Below are 14513 nucleotides of genomic sequence, written 5' to 3' on the forward strand. Positions count from 1 at the left end.
CCCTGGTGGCTGGGGACATGGCAGAAGAAAGACAGAAAGAGCACACATGCAAACACAAACCATGTGTTCTTCTTTCCAGCACAAGCCTAAGTAGCCTGGGGGAGTGGTCCTGACCTTCCCCTGGGAGGAGTCAGTGCTTGGCAGGCTAGGATTTGGAGTCCAAGCCAAAGCAACTGCCAGACTAGGGGCTTCCAATCATCCCAGACTTCTTGGTTATACCCCTAGAGGGCTGAGGTGATGTTCCCAGTTTAATATTACATTCCAGACTCTTTGGATATAGGGGTATGACAAGAGGCTCAGGTGATATTTAGGACCAAACACCCCAGAATGGATGCCAGAGACTTGGGTGATACTTCCAATCATCCAAACTCTTTGCATATAGGGGTGTCATTTTTGACCAAGAACTTTCTACTTAAAATGTACATCTGATTTGTAGCGGCGTAAATTAAGGCAGACAGAAATTTTAATAATATATTTAGCTTTAATTGGGAAAGAGGTTCCAGCGGAGAACAATAAAGCAGAAGGGGCGGGAGAGAGCACACCAGCAATATTTATTAGTAAAAAATATCCTCAGGCGACCCCGCCCTACAAGCAAGGTGATTGGCTGGGGCTACCCCTACACTGATTCATTTGTATGTCTCTAAAAAGTAACCAGAAAGACATTTTTTTAAGTTTCACATGGAGCATAGATTCATCCTCTAAATTGAATAATTTTTTCAGACTAATAGGACTTTTTAATAACTCTTGAACAAATTCAGACCATCTTGATATCTATTATCTAAAAGTATATAGAGTTTCTTCTATAACAGAATGAATAGGAAGATAGAAATAAAAATAAGAAATGATAAAAGTTTCATATTTAACTAGCAAATTTGTTTCAGGTCATCCATATTGTAAGCATTTCAAAGTAAACATAAACAACACAATGAATTTCTTTTGTCCTAATAAACAAAATTAAATTTTTTGGAAATAAATACTTTTAATTATGGACTCAGATAGTAGGCTAGGCAGATATGTACTTATGTTGATTATTTGAGGAAAATCATTAATATCTTTTCCCCTTTTATTAAAAATGGATTTTTTTTCTCAACCAAAAAATCTTTATTACAGCTTTCTCTCCCTCTTCTTCTTCCAGTTGCTCCCTACCTCCCTTCCCATCTGGATCCACTCTCTTTTTGTCTATCACTAGAAAAGAACAGGCCCTGAGAGATGATGAAAAAACATAACAAAATGAAGCATAATCAAAGAAACAAAGATCATCATATTAAAATTGTACTGTCCAACCAACAGAAAGAAAAGAGTCCAGGAGCAGTCATAAGAATCAAAGAACTGCTCATTCAAACACTCAGGAGTCCATTTTTCAATCACTAAACTGAAAGCCACACAGGGGATCTGGTACAGACTGCTTCGTGCCTTGTGCTTGCTGTTTCAGTCTCCGTATTTTTGTATGACCTTTGTTCAGTTAATTTAGAGGATCTTCTTCTGATATCTTGCTTCTAAAATGCTTTGTTTCTGTTGTCCTTGCATATTTTTTACATTTTGTTCAAACTCAAGATTTTTATTATTTCATCTTAGGTGTTCCTCCTGAATCTTATATATAATAATGATTTTCATAGAACCTACTAATAATGCTAGGTACCCAGACTCATAAATAGACTCTATCTATCTGTCTGTCTATCTATCTATCTATCTATCTATCTATCTATCTATCTATCTATCTATCTATCTATCATCTATCTATCTATCTATCTATCTATCTATCTATCTATCTATCTATCTATCTATCATCTGTGTCTAGAAGTCCTTCTACATTGAACCTATTATTCTCAATATCACACCCTAAGCCTGTTTCATGAAGTCTTTTTTATAAACTTTTTAGCAGCCCACCATTTAGTCTTGCACCTTCTATGTCCCACTACCTTTTAACGCACACTGCATTGCTTCCAGAATAACTTCTTACAGAATTGGAACATAGCTATTATATCACACATTTTCAAACCCTGAAATTACATCCTCTAGTATCTAAGACATTTACGAGGGACTAGAGAGAAGGCTTAGCAGGTAAGAGCACATGCTGTTCTTGCAGAAGAGCCAGCTTCAGGTTTATTTCCCAGAGCCCACCTGTAAAACCACTCATTGTAACTCCAGTTCCAGAGAGTCGAAGATGCTCTTCTGGCCTCTGAGGACACTTGCATGTGTGTGATTCATGTGGTACACATACAAATAAGCAGCCACATATGCATACACATAAATATAAAATAGAAGGACCATAAATTCAGGGCCAGAAAGCACTGATAGAAAGCACCTCTTCTTACCATAAACACCCATTATAAGTTCATTTTCTTCACTGCACCAGGGTCTACCTGAACTGCCTGAGTCAGTTGTTTACACACCCATGCCAGAGGCTTGCTAGCACAGCCCCATTCCTGGCCCAAGTTTCCCACTATCCATGCATCCAATTGCAACTATAGAAATGTACACTGGAAGGATTAGTTGATCTTACAAAACACTGCCCTTGCACTCTCTTATTTTAATTATAACACTTAAAACTTTTTATAACTATTTTTGTTTCTACAACATTCTGATATGTATTACTATTTTAGTGCTTCTCAGTGACACCAGTATCATTAATGTTATAAAGACCAGAATGACATCAGTACTTATAGAAATGAGTCACAAAACACCATGAAACTCTCATTTTGCACAAGCTTTCTATATTATGGCTGAAAACTGTCAAGTATAAATTATTTAACTATTTTTTTTATTTCTAAGCATGTTCCAAATAATCTAATGACTTTTTTTTCAGAATTTCATACATGAGCATACTGTTTACACCTTTCTCAACCCTCCCTCCACTCCAAATCTTCCCCTGCCTGTTCCTTCTCAAATTATAAAACAATTGCAATATATTTTTACTTAACTAAATTTTCAAGTTAATGTTGCTTGCTTTGGGTTAATTTTTTAGAAGAATCTGTAAGAAAAATGAACCTTTTATATAACATTTTATTGATTATTAGTTATTTGTGAGAGAGAAAGAAACAGATATATAGAGAGACTGAGCGACAGAGAGAAATCTCAGGTGCATGCAACAAATGTGGAGTTCAGACAACAATTTTTGAAGTCAGCACTCTCCTTCCACAGTGATCTCTATAATTAAACTCAGATATTCAGGTTTGCATATCAAATACTTTATTTTTACCCACAGAGTCATATTGCTCGTTCATCACTTCCAATAGTCTAAAATATTGCTAAATTAATTCTCTGTGTTTCTATCTCTTTCTATTCACAAATGCATTGCCTGAAATATTGTGTCTGCACTTAACCCATGTGACATGAAAATAATTATTTAAGCTTCAGAGTATTCTCTGTTACAAAAGTAAAAATATAATATGCCATGTATGGCTTAAAACTTAATTGAGGCTGTGTATTATAATATAGATTTGCCATTGACCTTAGTAAATAATTGGTGGCTGTACTGTGTCACATGATATTTGTTCTACCAGCAGATGCATAGAGCTAGGAGGCCAGAAAGACACCTGATGCCAAGCCAGAGTCAAATCCCTAGAACCTGATAGAAAGAAAGCACAAACTCACTAGCCTCCACATGCATTTGCATGTATGCGTATAAACATAAAATAAACAAGTACAGACTTAATATAAAGAGCCGTACACAGTTAGGGCTCACACTTGTTCCTCCACTGACCTCTGTCTATTGGAAGACACCTGTATATGTCTTCAAATTATAAAGTATACTCCACAAAGACAAAGGTGAATGCTAGCTAATTTATTTTGTACTAGTGATCACCAACTGTATTAGTTTAAATTTCTGCATTAAAATAGGCTTATATGAAAACCATGCATAATATACAGATATAGAATCAAGTATGATATATTACAAAATATTTACATATATTACTTTTTGGATATACAGATATGTTCCATAAATCTTTAAGCATGGTCTTTTGAAAAAATAAAAGACAGAATTCCCTGAGTTTGTTTTTGTTTTTGCTATTATAACATTCCTACTTTTACATGGAGGTGTTATGTGTTATAAACTGTGTTACAAAATTGCTCGAAAAAGATGCGTATTGCTTAGTACTATTTGTATATATATACATGTATATTTGTATATACATGTGTTCATGTATGTTCATACATGTAAAGGAAAGAGTTTGAGGCAAGACATCATCCTCTATGTACACATTATTTTTTGAAACAGGGTCTCTTATTGATCTCAGAACTCACTGATTCAATGAGATTAGCTGGTGTTTAGGTACCAGGGATTTTTTTGTGTTAATTTGCTCATTATAAGGATTGTACATGCTACCTGCCACACCTGGCTTCTTATTCAGGTGACGGGGATCAAAATTCAGGTCCTGTTGTCAGACAGACTTACGACTGACTGAACTATTTTCTTATATACTAGGCAATAGTTTTTAAATAAAACTTATATAATTAAAAATACAATAGATTTTTATCATAATGCTACCATTTGACGTATATTAGACACATATGTTCAGTTTAAAACATTAACACTTTATCATGGGTCTTCTTGTGAAAAGTATGATCTCTGGAAAAAAAAACTATGGAACAAAGTTGTCATCCCTAAAAAATTGTCCATCTGACACAGTCGAGTCTTGAGTGTGTGCATGTGTGTGAGAAAGAAAGACAGAGACAGAAAGACACACAGAGAGAATAATTGAAGAACATGTCAAGAATTTGAGCAATATAGTTGGGCATGGAAAGATTCTGGAGTAATAAGGGGTATATATGTTGGAAATACAGTGATTATAATAAAAATTCTCAAAAAAGTAAATTTAAAAAATTTATTTAGGTCAGGAAATGTAGCTCAGTTTGGCATAGTGCTTGCACAGGAGAAGAAAGCATGGGTTCAAGTAGTATTTGCTGTTCCTTGGAAGGAACTGATCAACATTGTCCCTATAGATGTTGGACAATTGGTGCAGGGTGCTGTTTCTGGAAGCATGAATCTCATGTTTGTGTTTGCGTATATGAACATGGGTACCACTGATGACTGTTCTCATTCCAGGCTAGTTTGAGTGAGGCAACACAAACACAAACTCCTACAAAAGGTATTTTTTCACCTCTCATGAGATGCCATCCCATTGAATGGTATTTTATTACTCTATAGATGACTGCCAAGTATCTAGAAAAGATTGCTAAGACATCTGCATTTCAGATGAAAAAAAATATTATTAAGTAATTTCAGATTTTTTGAAAATAATTAGAAACATTTGGAAAAAAAATTTAAGTTTGTATACTCATTTATTATATTTTGGGGGGTCAAATTCCCTATTTTTCTCCTTTTCTCAAATTAAATTAGGGAAAAAATACTGAGATCCTAACTTTGTCTCATTAAAAATGACTAGAATAAAATGATTAGCAATTACTCTGTTTATATCAAGCAAAATTCAAGTTCATTTAAAGATGTAATAATATTAGTTTCTCTTCAATTTTACATTCAGTAACTTTTTTTCCCATTCTATAAATGTCTCAGCCTTAAAACAATTCCAGCTATGCAAGGTGTTTTAATATTAAGTAGCAGTCCTTATCCCTCAGGGAATATAAGCCTCTAATTTCACAGGTGTCAAAACATAAGCTATTATTAGGAAAGTAGACATCTGAGTTTACTCATAGCTTGAATCAAAATTAGATCCTTCAGGGATTTCTGAGCTTGAAGTCTCAACTACTATAGAACAGCTCTTGCAATCGCTGTTTCAATGACTTCCCCTTTGATAAAGAAAACACATTTTACACATGGAGCCTGGTAGATATAGAAGTCAGAGCAACATAGTTTATGATGGATGATCCACTTTTACTGTCCAAATTGTCCCGTCATGTACTCTGGTAAATGCTACAATTTTACTTATTTATTTGTTTCAAACTCACCAGTAGGTGAGTTTTGTTTTAATGATAAATTTTCCTGTTGGAACTGCTGTTAATAAAAAGCCATACTCACAGGAAGACATTAAACTGCTATCTTTCCTCTTAATTTTGTTGCAAAAAAAAAAACCTAATGAACATTGTGACAACATCTGTCTATATCAACTGGGCTAGCCACAACCTCAGCATGTAGCCAAGGCTAGCCCTGAATGCTTGATAATCCTTCTGCTTCAGTCTCTTAAGTACTGAGATTAAAGATATAAGCCACTGCACTCAGCTTTAGATTTTGAAATGTTTATATGGAATATAATTACTTTCAATAATGAGATACTAACACACACATATACATACATACACACACAATTTTAAGAGTTCACTAAGTCTATATTATATAGCACATTATATCCATGCTCATTCATGAACATGTGTCAGTACACTTAAATCCTCCTAATTTTTCCCATCCCCTCTTTGTTTTGTTTTGTTTCTTTTTTTTTAGGAATCGTTTTTTTTATTTTTAATGCCTGAGGAAAGTTTATTTCCAAATTATGGATGATATGGGCATGATGTAAATATGAAACAGAAAAGTAAGAAAAAACTGACTAAAGAAATATATAAGCGAAAACAGTTAAGGTCACCAGGCAGTGGTGGTAAACACTTTTAATCGCAGCACTCTAGAGACAGAGGCAAGTAGATCTCTGTGTGATTTCCAGGACAGCCAGAACTGTAACATGAAAAAAAAAAAAAAGAAAGAAAGAAAGAAAGAAAGAAAGAAAGAAAGAAAGAAAAAAGAAAAAGAAAAACGAAAAGAAAAGAAAAGAAAAATATCCTCTGTCCTCATGTGTTTTCCTGGTCTTTCCTTGATGCTTTCAGAGGTATGTACAGAATAAGATAATTTGTTATGAAAGGAGATTACTAACAATTATTGAATGTACTTTTTGTGTTGTACTTCACCAAGACTATGCTTTAACACATTATTTCTTATTTACATGATCTCTTATTGATAAACATGTCACATAAACACCTCTTTTCAAAACTTCATATTCAAATTTATTTGTCTATTTTCCCATGAAAGATAACATTCTGAAATAGACTTGCTGCATTAAGTGTTTTGCAAGGGATAATATTAACACAACACTTCTGGAAAAAATGAAAGTTACTGTTTTTCCTCCCTAGCACTAAAAACTCAGAAATACGTTTTTTGAGTTTACTTTGGAAACAAACCTAAATATATTCCTATTTCTCTTGGTTGATTAATCTAGATATCGCCCCATGGCTGTGCTTTACTGGCAAGGCTCAAGAGCATCTGACTCTGGTTGAGGCTACAGGGCTTCTCCCTGACTCTGCCTACTCTCTCTATATATATTTCTTTCAGCCTGGCTTTACTCTGTTAAGACATTGGCTGAAAGCAGCTTCTTTAGTAATCATGGCAATAAAACATATTCACAGCATACATCACCTCCCACATCATTATACAACATTTGAAATCATCAGTAAAGCCAGACTATCTCTTTGAGGTTCCCATAATAACCTCATCTTCCTTTTTCCCATGCCTCTTAGGAGCCTTTAAACCACTTCTGTTCTGTCCATCCCTTCTTCATCACACTGGGCTTTTACACTGTGTTTACATTGGACATTTAAAAGATATGATGCCCAAACTTGCCTCGAATTTGTGATCCTCCTGCCTCTGCCTCCTTCAGCAAATCCTACCAGTGTGTGTGGCCACACATTAAGTAATTTTTGAAGTAGGTAAATATACACCATGTGTAGACCAAGACACTGTGGAGTTCATTGACTACTTCCAAACCATGTAAACTGACTTATCTTTCTGATGATTTTGTCATTACTCAGGAAATAATTCCCCTACTCTGAGCTCTCATAAGATAGCTAAAGTCCACAAGGAAAGGAAGTCAGTTTGTGGTAAATAAACAGTGGTAAACATGTGCCAATTACTTGACATGGAGTTGGGGAGAGCCTGGAGTCTTCACCCCTATGTTCTAGTCTCATTGCTGTGAGAAGGTACTCCGCCAGCTATGGAAAGAGAAATCTGGACACCTTTCCAGGCAGAAAACCTTCCTATCCTATCTGAAGTATGTGCTGGGACAATAGTGGTATACAGTTTGTGGGGGCAACCAACCAATGTCTGATCTTGAATCTCACTCCATAAGAGAGAGCTCATGCTCCACACTGCTTGGATGGCCAGAAACCAGAAAATAGATAGCCTAGAGTTCTAGGGTAAAACCAACCACTGCTAGTCTAAAAAAAAATCACTGAAATGATTCCTAATGATATTCTGGTATCCACCAATCATTATATATCAGTGCCTTGCCCAGTTGTCAACAGAGAGACTTCCTCCCACAGCATGTAGGAGGAAGCAGAGACCTACCGTCCGATATTATATGGAAAGAAAGTCTAAATTGAAGGTATCTCTCCAGTCCCTCCCCTTAGAGATGGGGAACCCACAGAGGAGTGGAAGTAGGATTTTAGGAGTCAAAGGGATGAAGGAAATCTGAAGAACATGGCACACTGAATCAACAAAGTAGGGATCACATAGACTCACAGAGACTGAAATGGCAAGCAACTGGCCTGCATCAGTCTGCACCAGGTCCTCTACATATATGTTAAGGTGATCAGTTTGATATTCATAACAATGAAAGTAGGTGTATCTCTGACTCTTTTTCCTGCTCTTGAGACTCTTTTCCTCCTGTTGGGTTGCCTTATCCAGTCTCAATATGAGGGATTTTGCTTTGTCTTTTTGGATCTTGCTTTATCCTATTTTACTGTTGTTATCTTTTGGAGGCCTACTCTTTTTTGAAGAGGAGATGGATGAGGAATGGATCTGGGGAAGAAGGGAAGTGGGGGTGGGAGGAGAGGAAGGAAGGGACACTGTGGTTGGTAAGTATTTTATGATAAAACAATTCATATTCAATAAAAAATTAAATAAAGAAAAGGCAAATTTAGCAAAATGTAAATTGAAGATCTATCTACTTGTTACCTTAAAGCAAAAAAATTTACAGTGAACAGTAGCTATATATTAAATAATCATCATGTTTTTAATGTGTATATATATAGTAAATATACTGAATATGCACATCAACTTTAGCATGTAGATTGGTGAAAAGAAGTTGACAGAGAAACAGAGAAAGCTTCATAATTTTTAGCAACTAGTTGTTAAATAAACTGGTAAACTCTGAAACTTAAAACATATAAAATAAAAGATATGATTAGTCAAAGTTTTATTTATTATATTTACTGATTGTCCAACACTGATCATTATAAATATCTATCATTATTTTCTTCTTAGCCCCATTTCAAAAACAGAGAATACTCTATATTTATTTTAAGTCTGTTTTATGGATGATACATCTCTTACATTTTTGTGTATCCCCAAATATCCCCATCACTTTGAGTCTATGGTTGCTAGACTCTTTTCTCAGATGTCTGTAGTTTCTATTCCAAAATTTTTTAGCCTTTAATTCTGCAGGTGAGAAATTCTAAACAGTCCAATATGAGATTTTTTTTTTATTTTGTCTTTATCTTCTATGTCTTTCCCTTGAGGGAACTATGTGGCTTTTAATTTTTACTAGCCTTATAGGATTTTATACATTGTGCTATCATGTATGTCCTTTCTCATATTCCCAAGATTTACTGAGACACTTCAGACTAGAGATTTAGGGTTTTCTATAGTTCAGAAACCATGTCATTACTTTCTACATTATTCTATTTTCTACCCTAGCATTCATTATTATATATATGCCAGGTTCCATGGATATTGCTCCCAGGTCTCTTATCTTTTTCATACTTTCCATATTTTTAGTCTACACACTTAGCTATTTATGGCACTTAAGTTTCTAGGCAACTCCATCTAGTCTTCTCAGTAATCTGTACTTCTATAGTTTATAAATCCCAGTTGTCAGTTACCATAAAACTACTCCTGTGACTATGAATGTCATTTGGTGTTACTATTTATAGAAGGAGGCTTTTTCTTTCTTTTGGGGGTACTTTTAGTTTATTTATGATGCTATTAGTCATCCTGATAGTAAGACAATTTATTTTATTTAATTTTCTCAGACAAATTTAGAAATACATGATGAGAAATGTATCAACTGCTTGATGTGGACCTCACAAGGTAGAATGCAATATAAATGGATAAATGGTAATATTTAAGGTTATGATAGCGTAAACTGTTTTTTTTTTTTTTCTTTTGGCTTCTCAAGTCAGGGATGTGACAGATGCCATGCGTCTCCTGCTCAAGATGGACTCTGGTTAGACTCATGCCGGTAAGCCACAGTCAAGTGGTGATACACATTAATGGAAATGGGTTATTTGGGGGGCTAAGTTAGCTGGGCGGTCGGAGTTGGAACGAAAAGCAGGCTTGAGTCCCAATACTACAGACTGACACCTCAATGTGATGGACTAAATCCACTCAAAAACCTGAGAGGGCTTAAAAAGGACAGTGGGAGAGTTTAACACAGCTTTTGATGTTTGCTGGCAGAGTATCGCAGCTCCTTTAAGAGAAATTTTCCTGATTCAGCTGTAGTGGGGAAAAAAGCCTTGCCATTTTAAAATAAGGCTTCCTGGGCCCTGCTGCTGATGCAAACGCCAGCAATGGAGCATTCATGGGCTTGGATGTTTGTATGCCCACTCTGGGTCAGCAACAAAGTAACTGAGACCATGCCTGTGGCTCAGCTCTTTCTGCTTGGGTAGATAATAAAATCAGGTCTACTCGAAAGTGGCGGTTTTGAAATACCAGTTTCTAGGCTGTGCCACCATCGTGATCACTGTCTGGCTCCTGTGGGAGATGGAGCATTTCAATGGGATTTGTGACTAAAATGCTACCATTTGTTTGATGGCAACTGGGCTCACTGTGTGCCTAAAAAGGGGGGCATTGCATACCACAACTCAGAGGCACAAGTGACTCAGGAACAAGCAGCTCCACCATGCTAGTGGTACATTGTGCATGGCTTAGAGGCACAAGAGGCTCTGCTATGTTGGACTGGGTGGGGTAAGCAGGCAGTACCTGTATTTGACTTGGGATGGTCACAGCTTAGATTCTTAAGAGTTTACCATTTTAAAAACTCTTCAAGACAATAGAGAATTAAAGACAATGCAAGAGGACATATTCAGACATAAAAGACTTCTAAATGGGTCATAGTGTTAGAAAGACATACATAGGCTTGGGAGGGAGAAGAAAAAGAGTATTAAAAAGTCATAAAATAAAGTTAATGCTTTAAAAAAAGGGTAAAGTCTTTAAAGAGACAGAGTACAGATAGTCATAGATTTTAAAAAATAAAGAAAAATAAGCCACGTAAAAATGGAAAATTCACAGAGAGACTGGATTCTGTGTATTATTGTGTTTTCTTTAATTTTTTGACTGTGAAGGAGCTAAGTACAGAAAAACATTTCATTGTATGGGATGCCAAACTAAATCAACATTTATGTTCTAAAGGTATCATGACTTCCAAATTTGGGTCTAAGGCTATGATGCTTTGGAAAAGAAGTTCTTCTTTTGTTTTCACAGAAGATGAAACCCTGTGGATTGCTTCTAAACCAATATGGTATGATAGACCATGCCTTTCTGAAAGGCCACTGAAAATAACACCTTCAGAAAATTACTTCACTCAACTGGTGACTGAGAGGAACCTAGCACACAGGATACACCATGAAAGACCTGATTAACAGTGCCCCCATACAGCACAAAGCAGTTTTGAGAGAAAAAACTGTGCCTATATTCACAAATATTATTTATAAATGTTCTTTTACATTTAAAGGGAGATATAATATAGATATGAATAATTTGCTTTGGTATGAATCTTGATTTATTAATACAAGTTTAAGGTCAATTTTGCATATTTCTAATCTTGATTAAGGTATTGTGATTGTGTAGTTCATTTAAAAAATGTATAATTAAGAAATAAAGGTTGTTAATGGATAATCATCAATAATAGTCAAGCTTGTAGTCATGTTAGTTAGACTTTCTCCATGTGCATAGATATATTTCAGATGGGTATTCTTATCTTTCAAAGACTACAGAGTACGGCTTTTAAAATGTTTTAATAACTTAGGGCTTTTCATGACAATGAGACACGTCTGCTCCTGGCAGCACCAATCTACTTCAAGAGGAAGATGGGCATCAAAGATGCTCCTTATGGAGTTTGATAGACATTTGAGCAAGAAACTGCTCTTGCCTGGACTATTGTATAAACTGGACACAAAGAACCCACTGAGAGAGGACTGCTGAACTTGCCTAAAGATGAGATGATCTTTCGGGGTTCCTGATTCATGAAAAAGTCTGTGAAACATTCTGCAGGACACAGCAGAAAGTAACTGAACTGCCTTTGAAATTTCCTGCTTCATGGAAATGTCTGCTGGATACTATGGGCCTGTAGGCTGAAGATGGATGCCCCAAAAGTAGAGTAGAACTTTGGGTGACTGTACAAGCAGCAAGATATCTCTGTCATTTCTAGAGTTTTGAAAGTTGCTTACTTCTTGTTTACTTAGGTAATATTATATCCTTCTGGAATATTTGATGGAGTTGAAAAATGAATAGTTATAGTTTTCCTTTGTTATGATAAGAGATAAAATAGATATAAATTTTGTAACTGTAATTCTTGCTTGATAACTGTTTTGTTATATGTAATTTTACAATTAAAATTAAAGCCTTCTTTTCTGTTTAAACAGAAAAAGGGAAATGGTGTAGGAGGGTCTCTGTTTGTCTGTTGCTTTCATTGGTTGAATAAAGAGCCTGCCTTGGCCTTTTGATAGGACAACCCTTAGGTCGGCAGAGTAGACAGAACAGAATGCTAGGAAGAAAGGAAGTGTGGTAGACACCATGCTTCCCCTGCCTATGATGGAGGCTGGTTAGACTCATGCCAGCAAGCCACAGTCAAGTGGCGATACACATTAATGGAGATGGATTAATCAAGATGTGAGAGTTAGCCAATAAGAGGCTAGAAATAATGGGCCAAGCAGTAATTTAATTAATACATTTTCCGTGTGGTTATTTCTAGGGCTAAGCTAACCTGGCGGTAAGGAGCTGGGACAAAAAGCAAACCCATGTCTCAATACCACACAGGGATTCTCTGTAGAATTAGAACCTGACTTGGAACTAGCTCTTGTAGACAAGGCTGGCCTCAAATTCAAACTCACAGAGATCTGCCTGTCTCTGCATAACCACCACCCAGTGGTCTAAACTTTTAATATTATTAGCAATGGTTTATCAATGATGGTGTGACTTCGGCTACAACAAAAAAGAGAAAATACATGTGCAACACAAACAAATAACCAAGACCACCTAAATTCCTCTAGGGAGAAACAAAACAAAACAAACAAACAAAAAAAACACTCTAGAGTAGATGATAAAACAATTTACTTTTGAAATCATTTCTTTATTAGTACATCAGAAAAAAGTAGAAAATTTTTTAAACTTGAAATAATCCTAAATTTTAAAATTTATCCCTTAAAAATAAAAAGATTCAGCTGAATCAAGACATTTTAGACAAATGAAAACTGAGGAAATCCCACAATGAGTTTCTATTAATACAATTTATAAGGAAGAACTCTAGAAAAAAAAATTATCTTAGAAGAAAGCCAAAGGTGAATAAAGAACTGTTGCATTAAAAAAGTTGAGAAGGTATGGAAATTTAAATATAAATTAATTTTAAAAAATAACAATTATTATATCTAATTATGCAAAGATGAAATAAAATATTCAGATCGCTTATATAACATGGGAGTGTGATTAATTTCACTCCAGTTTTTCATTTTGTTTTAATTTTAAACTTGTGCTTTAGAATATTTAAACTTGTGCTTTAGAATATAGTATAGGAGGTCATTCTGTATTTGTGTTGCTTTCATTGCTTATTCAATAAACTGCCTTGGCCTAGCTGATAGGGCAAAACTCAGGTAGGTGGGTAAGACAGAACAGAATTCTGGGAGGAAGAAAGCAGAGACAAGCAGACATCATGGTTTTCCTGCCCAAGACAGACACTGGTTAGACTCATGCCAGTAAGCCACAGTTAAGTGATGATACACATTATTGGAGATGGGTTAAACTAATATGTGAGAGTTAGCCAATAAGGGGCTGGATATAATGGGCCAGGCAGTATTTGAATTAATACAATCTCTGTGTGATTATTTCAGGTGTAAGCTAGCCGGGCAGGATGGAAAAAAGGGGCCCCACTCTTCTACTACAAGAATATGGATGAAATAATAAATTTTAATAATTGCATCAATCCATTTACTGTTGTTTTGCAAGAATTTTATGTTGAAATCTGCAGAAGAAAATTGAACACATAGCATGACTAAAGACATATTGGAAATATTTTGGCAGCCAAAACAACAAAATCTGCTCTTAGTAGTAGAACTGAAAAAGTTAAAATCTTTTCTTAAAGCAAATTTTATGTATAGTCCATTTTCTCTAGACCTTCCAAAGTCATATAAGGCTGGGTAGCTCTCATGCTTTTGACTTTAGTTTCAGGGGACCCTAGGCTCTCTTTTGACCTCTGCAGGCACTGTCACACATTTGCCATACATTTACACAAATAGAGTGATGTATGAATTAAATAAATCTGTTTAAAAACAAAAATCAACTAACGTCAAATTTACTGTCAACA

The sequence above is a fragment of the Chionomys nivalis genome, chromosome 1 (genome assembly GCF_950005125.1).
Source record: "Chionomys nivalis chromosome 1, mChiNiv1.1, whole genome shotgun sequence".
Lineage (NCBI taxonomy): Eukaryota > Metazoa > Chordata > Mammalia > Rodentia > Cricetidae > Chionomys > Chionomys nivalis.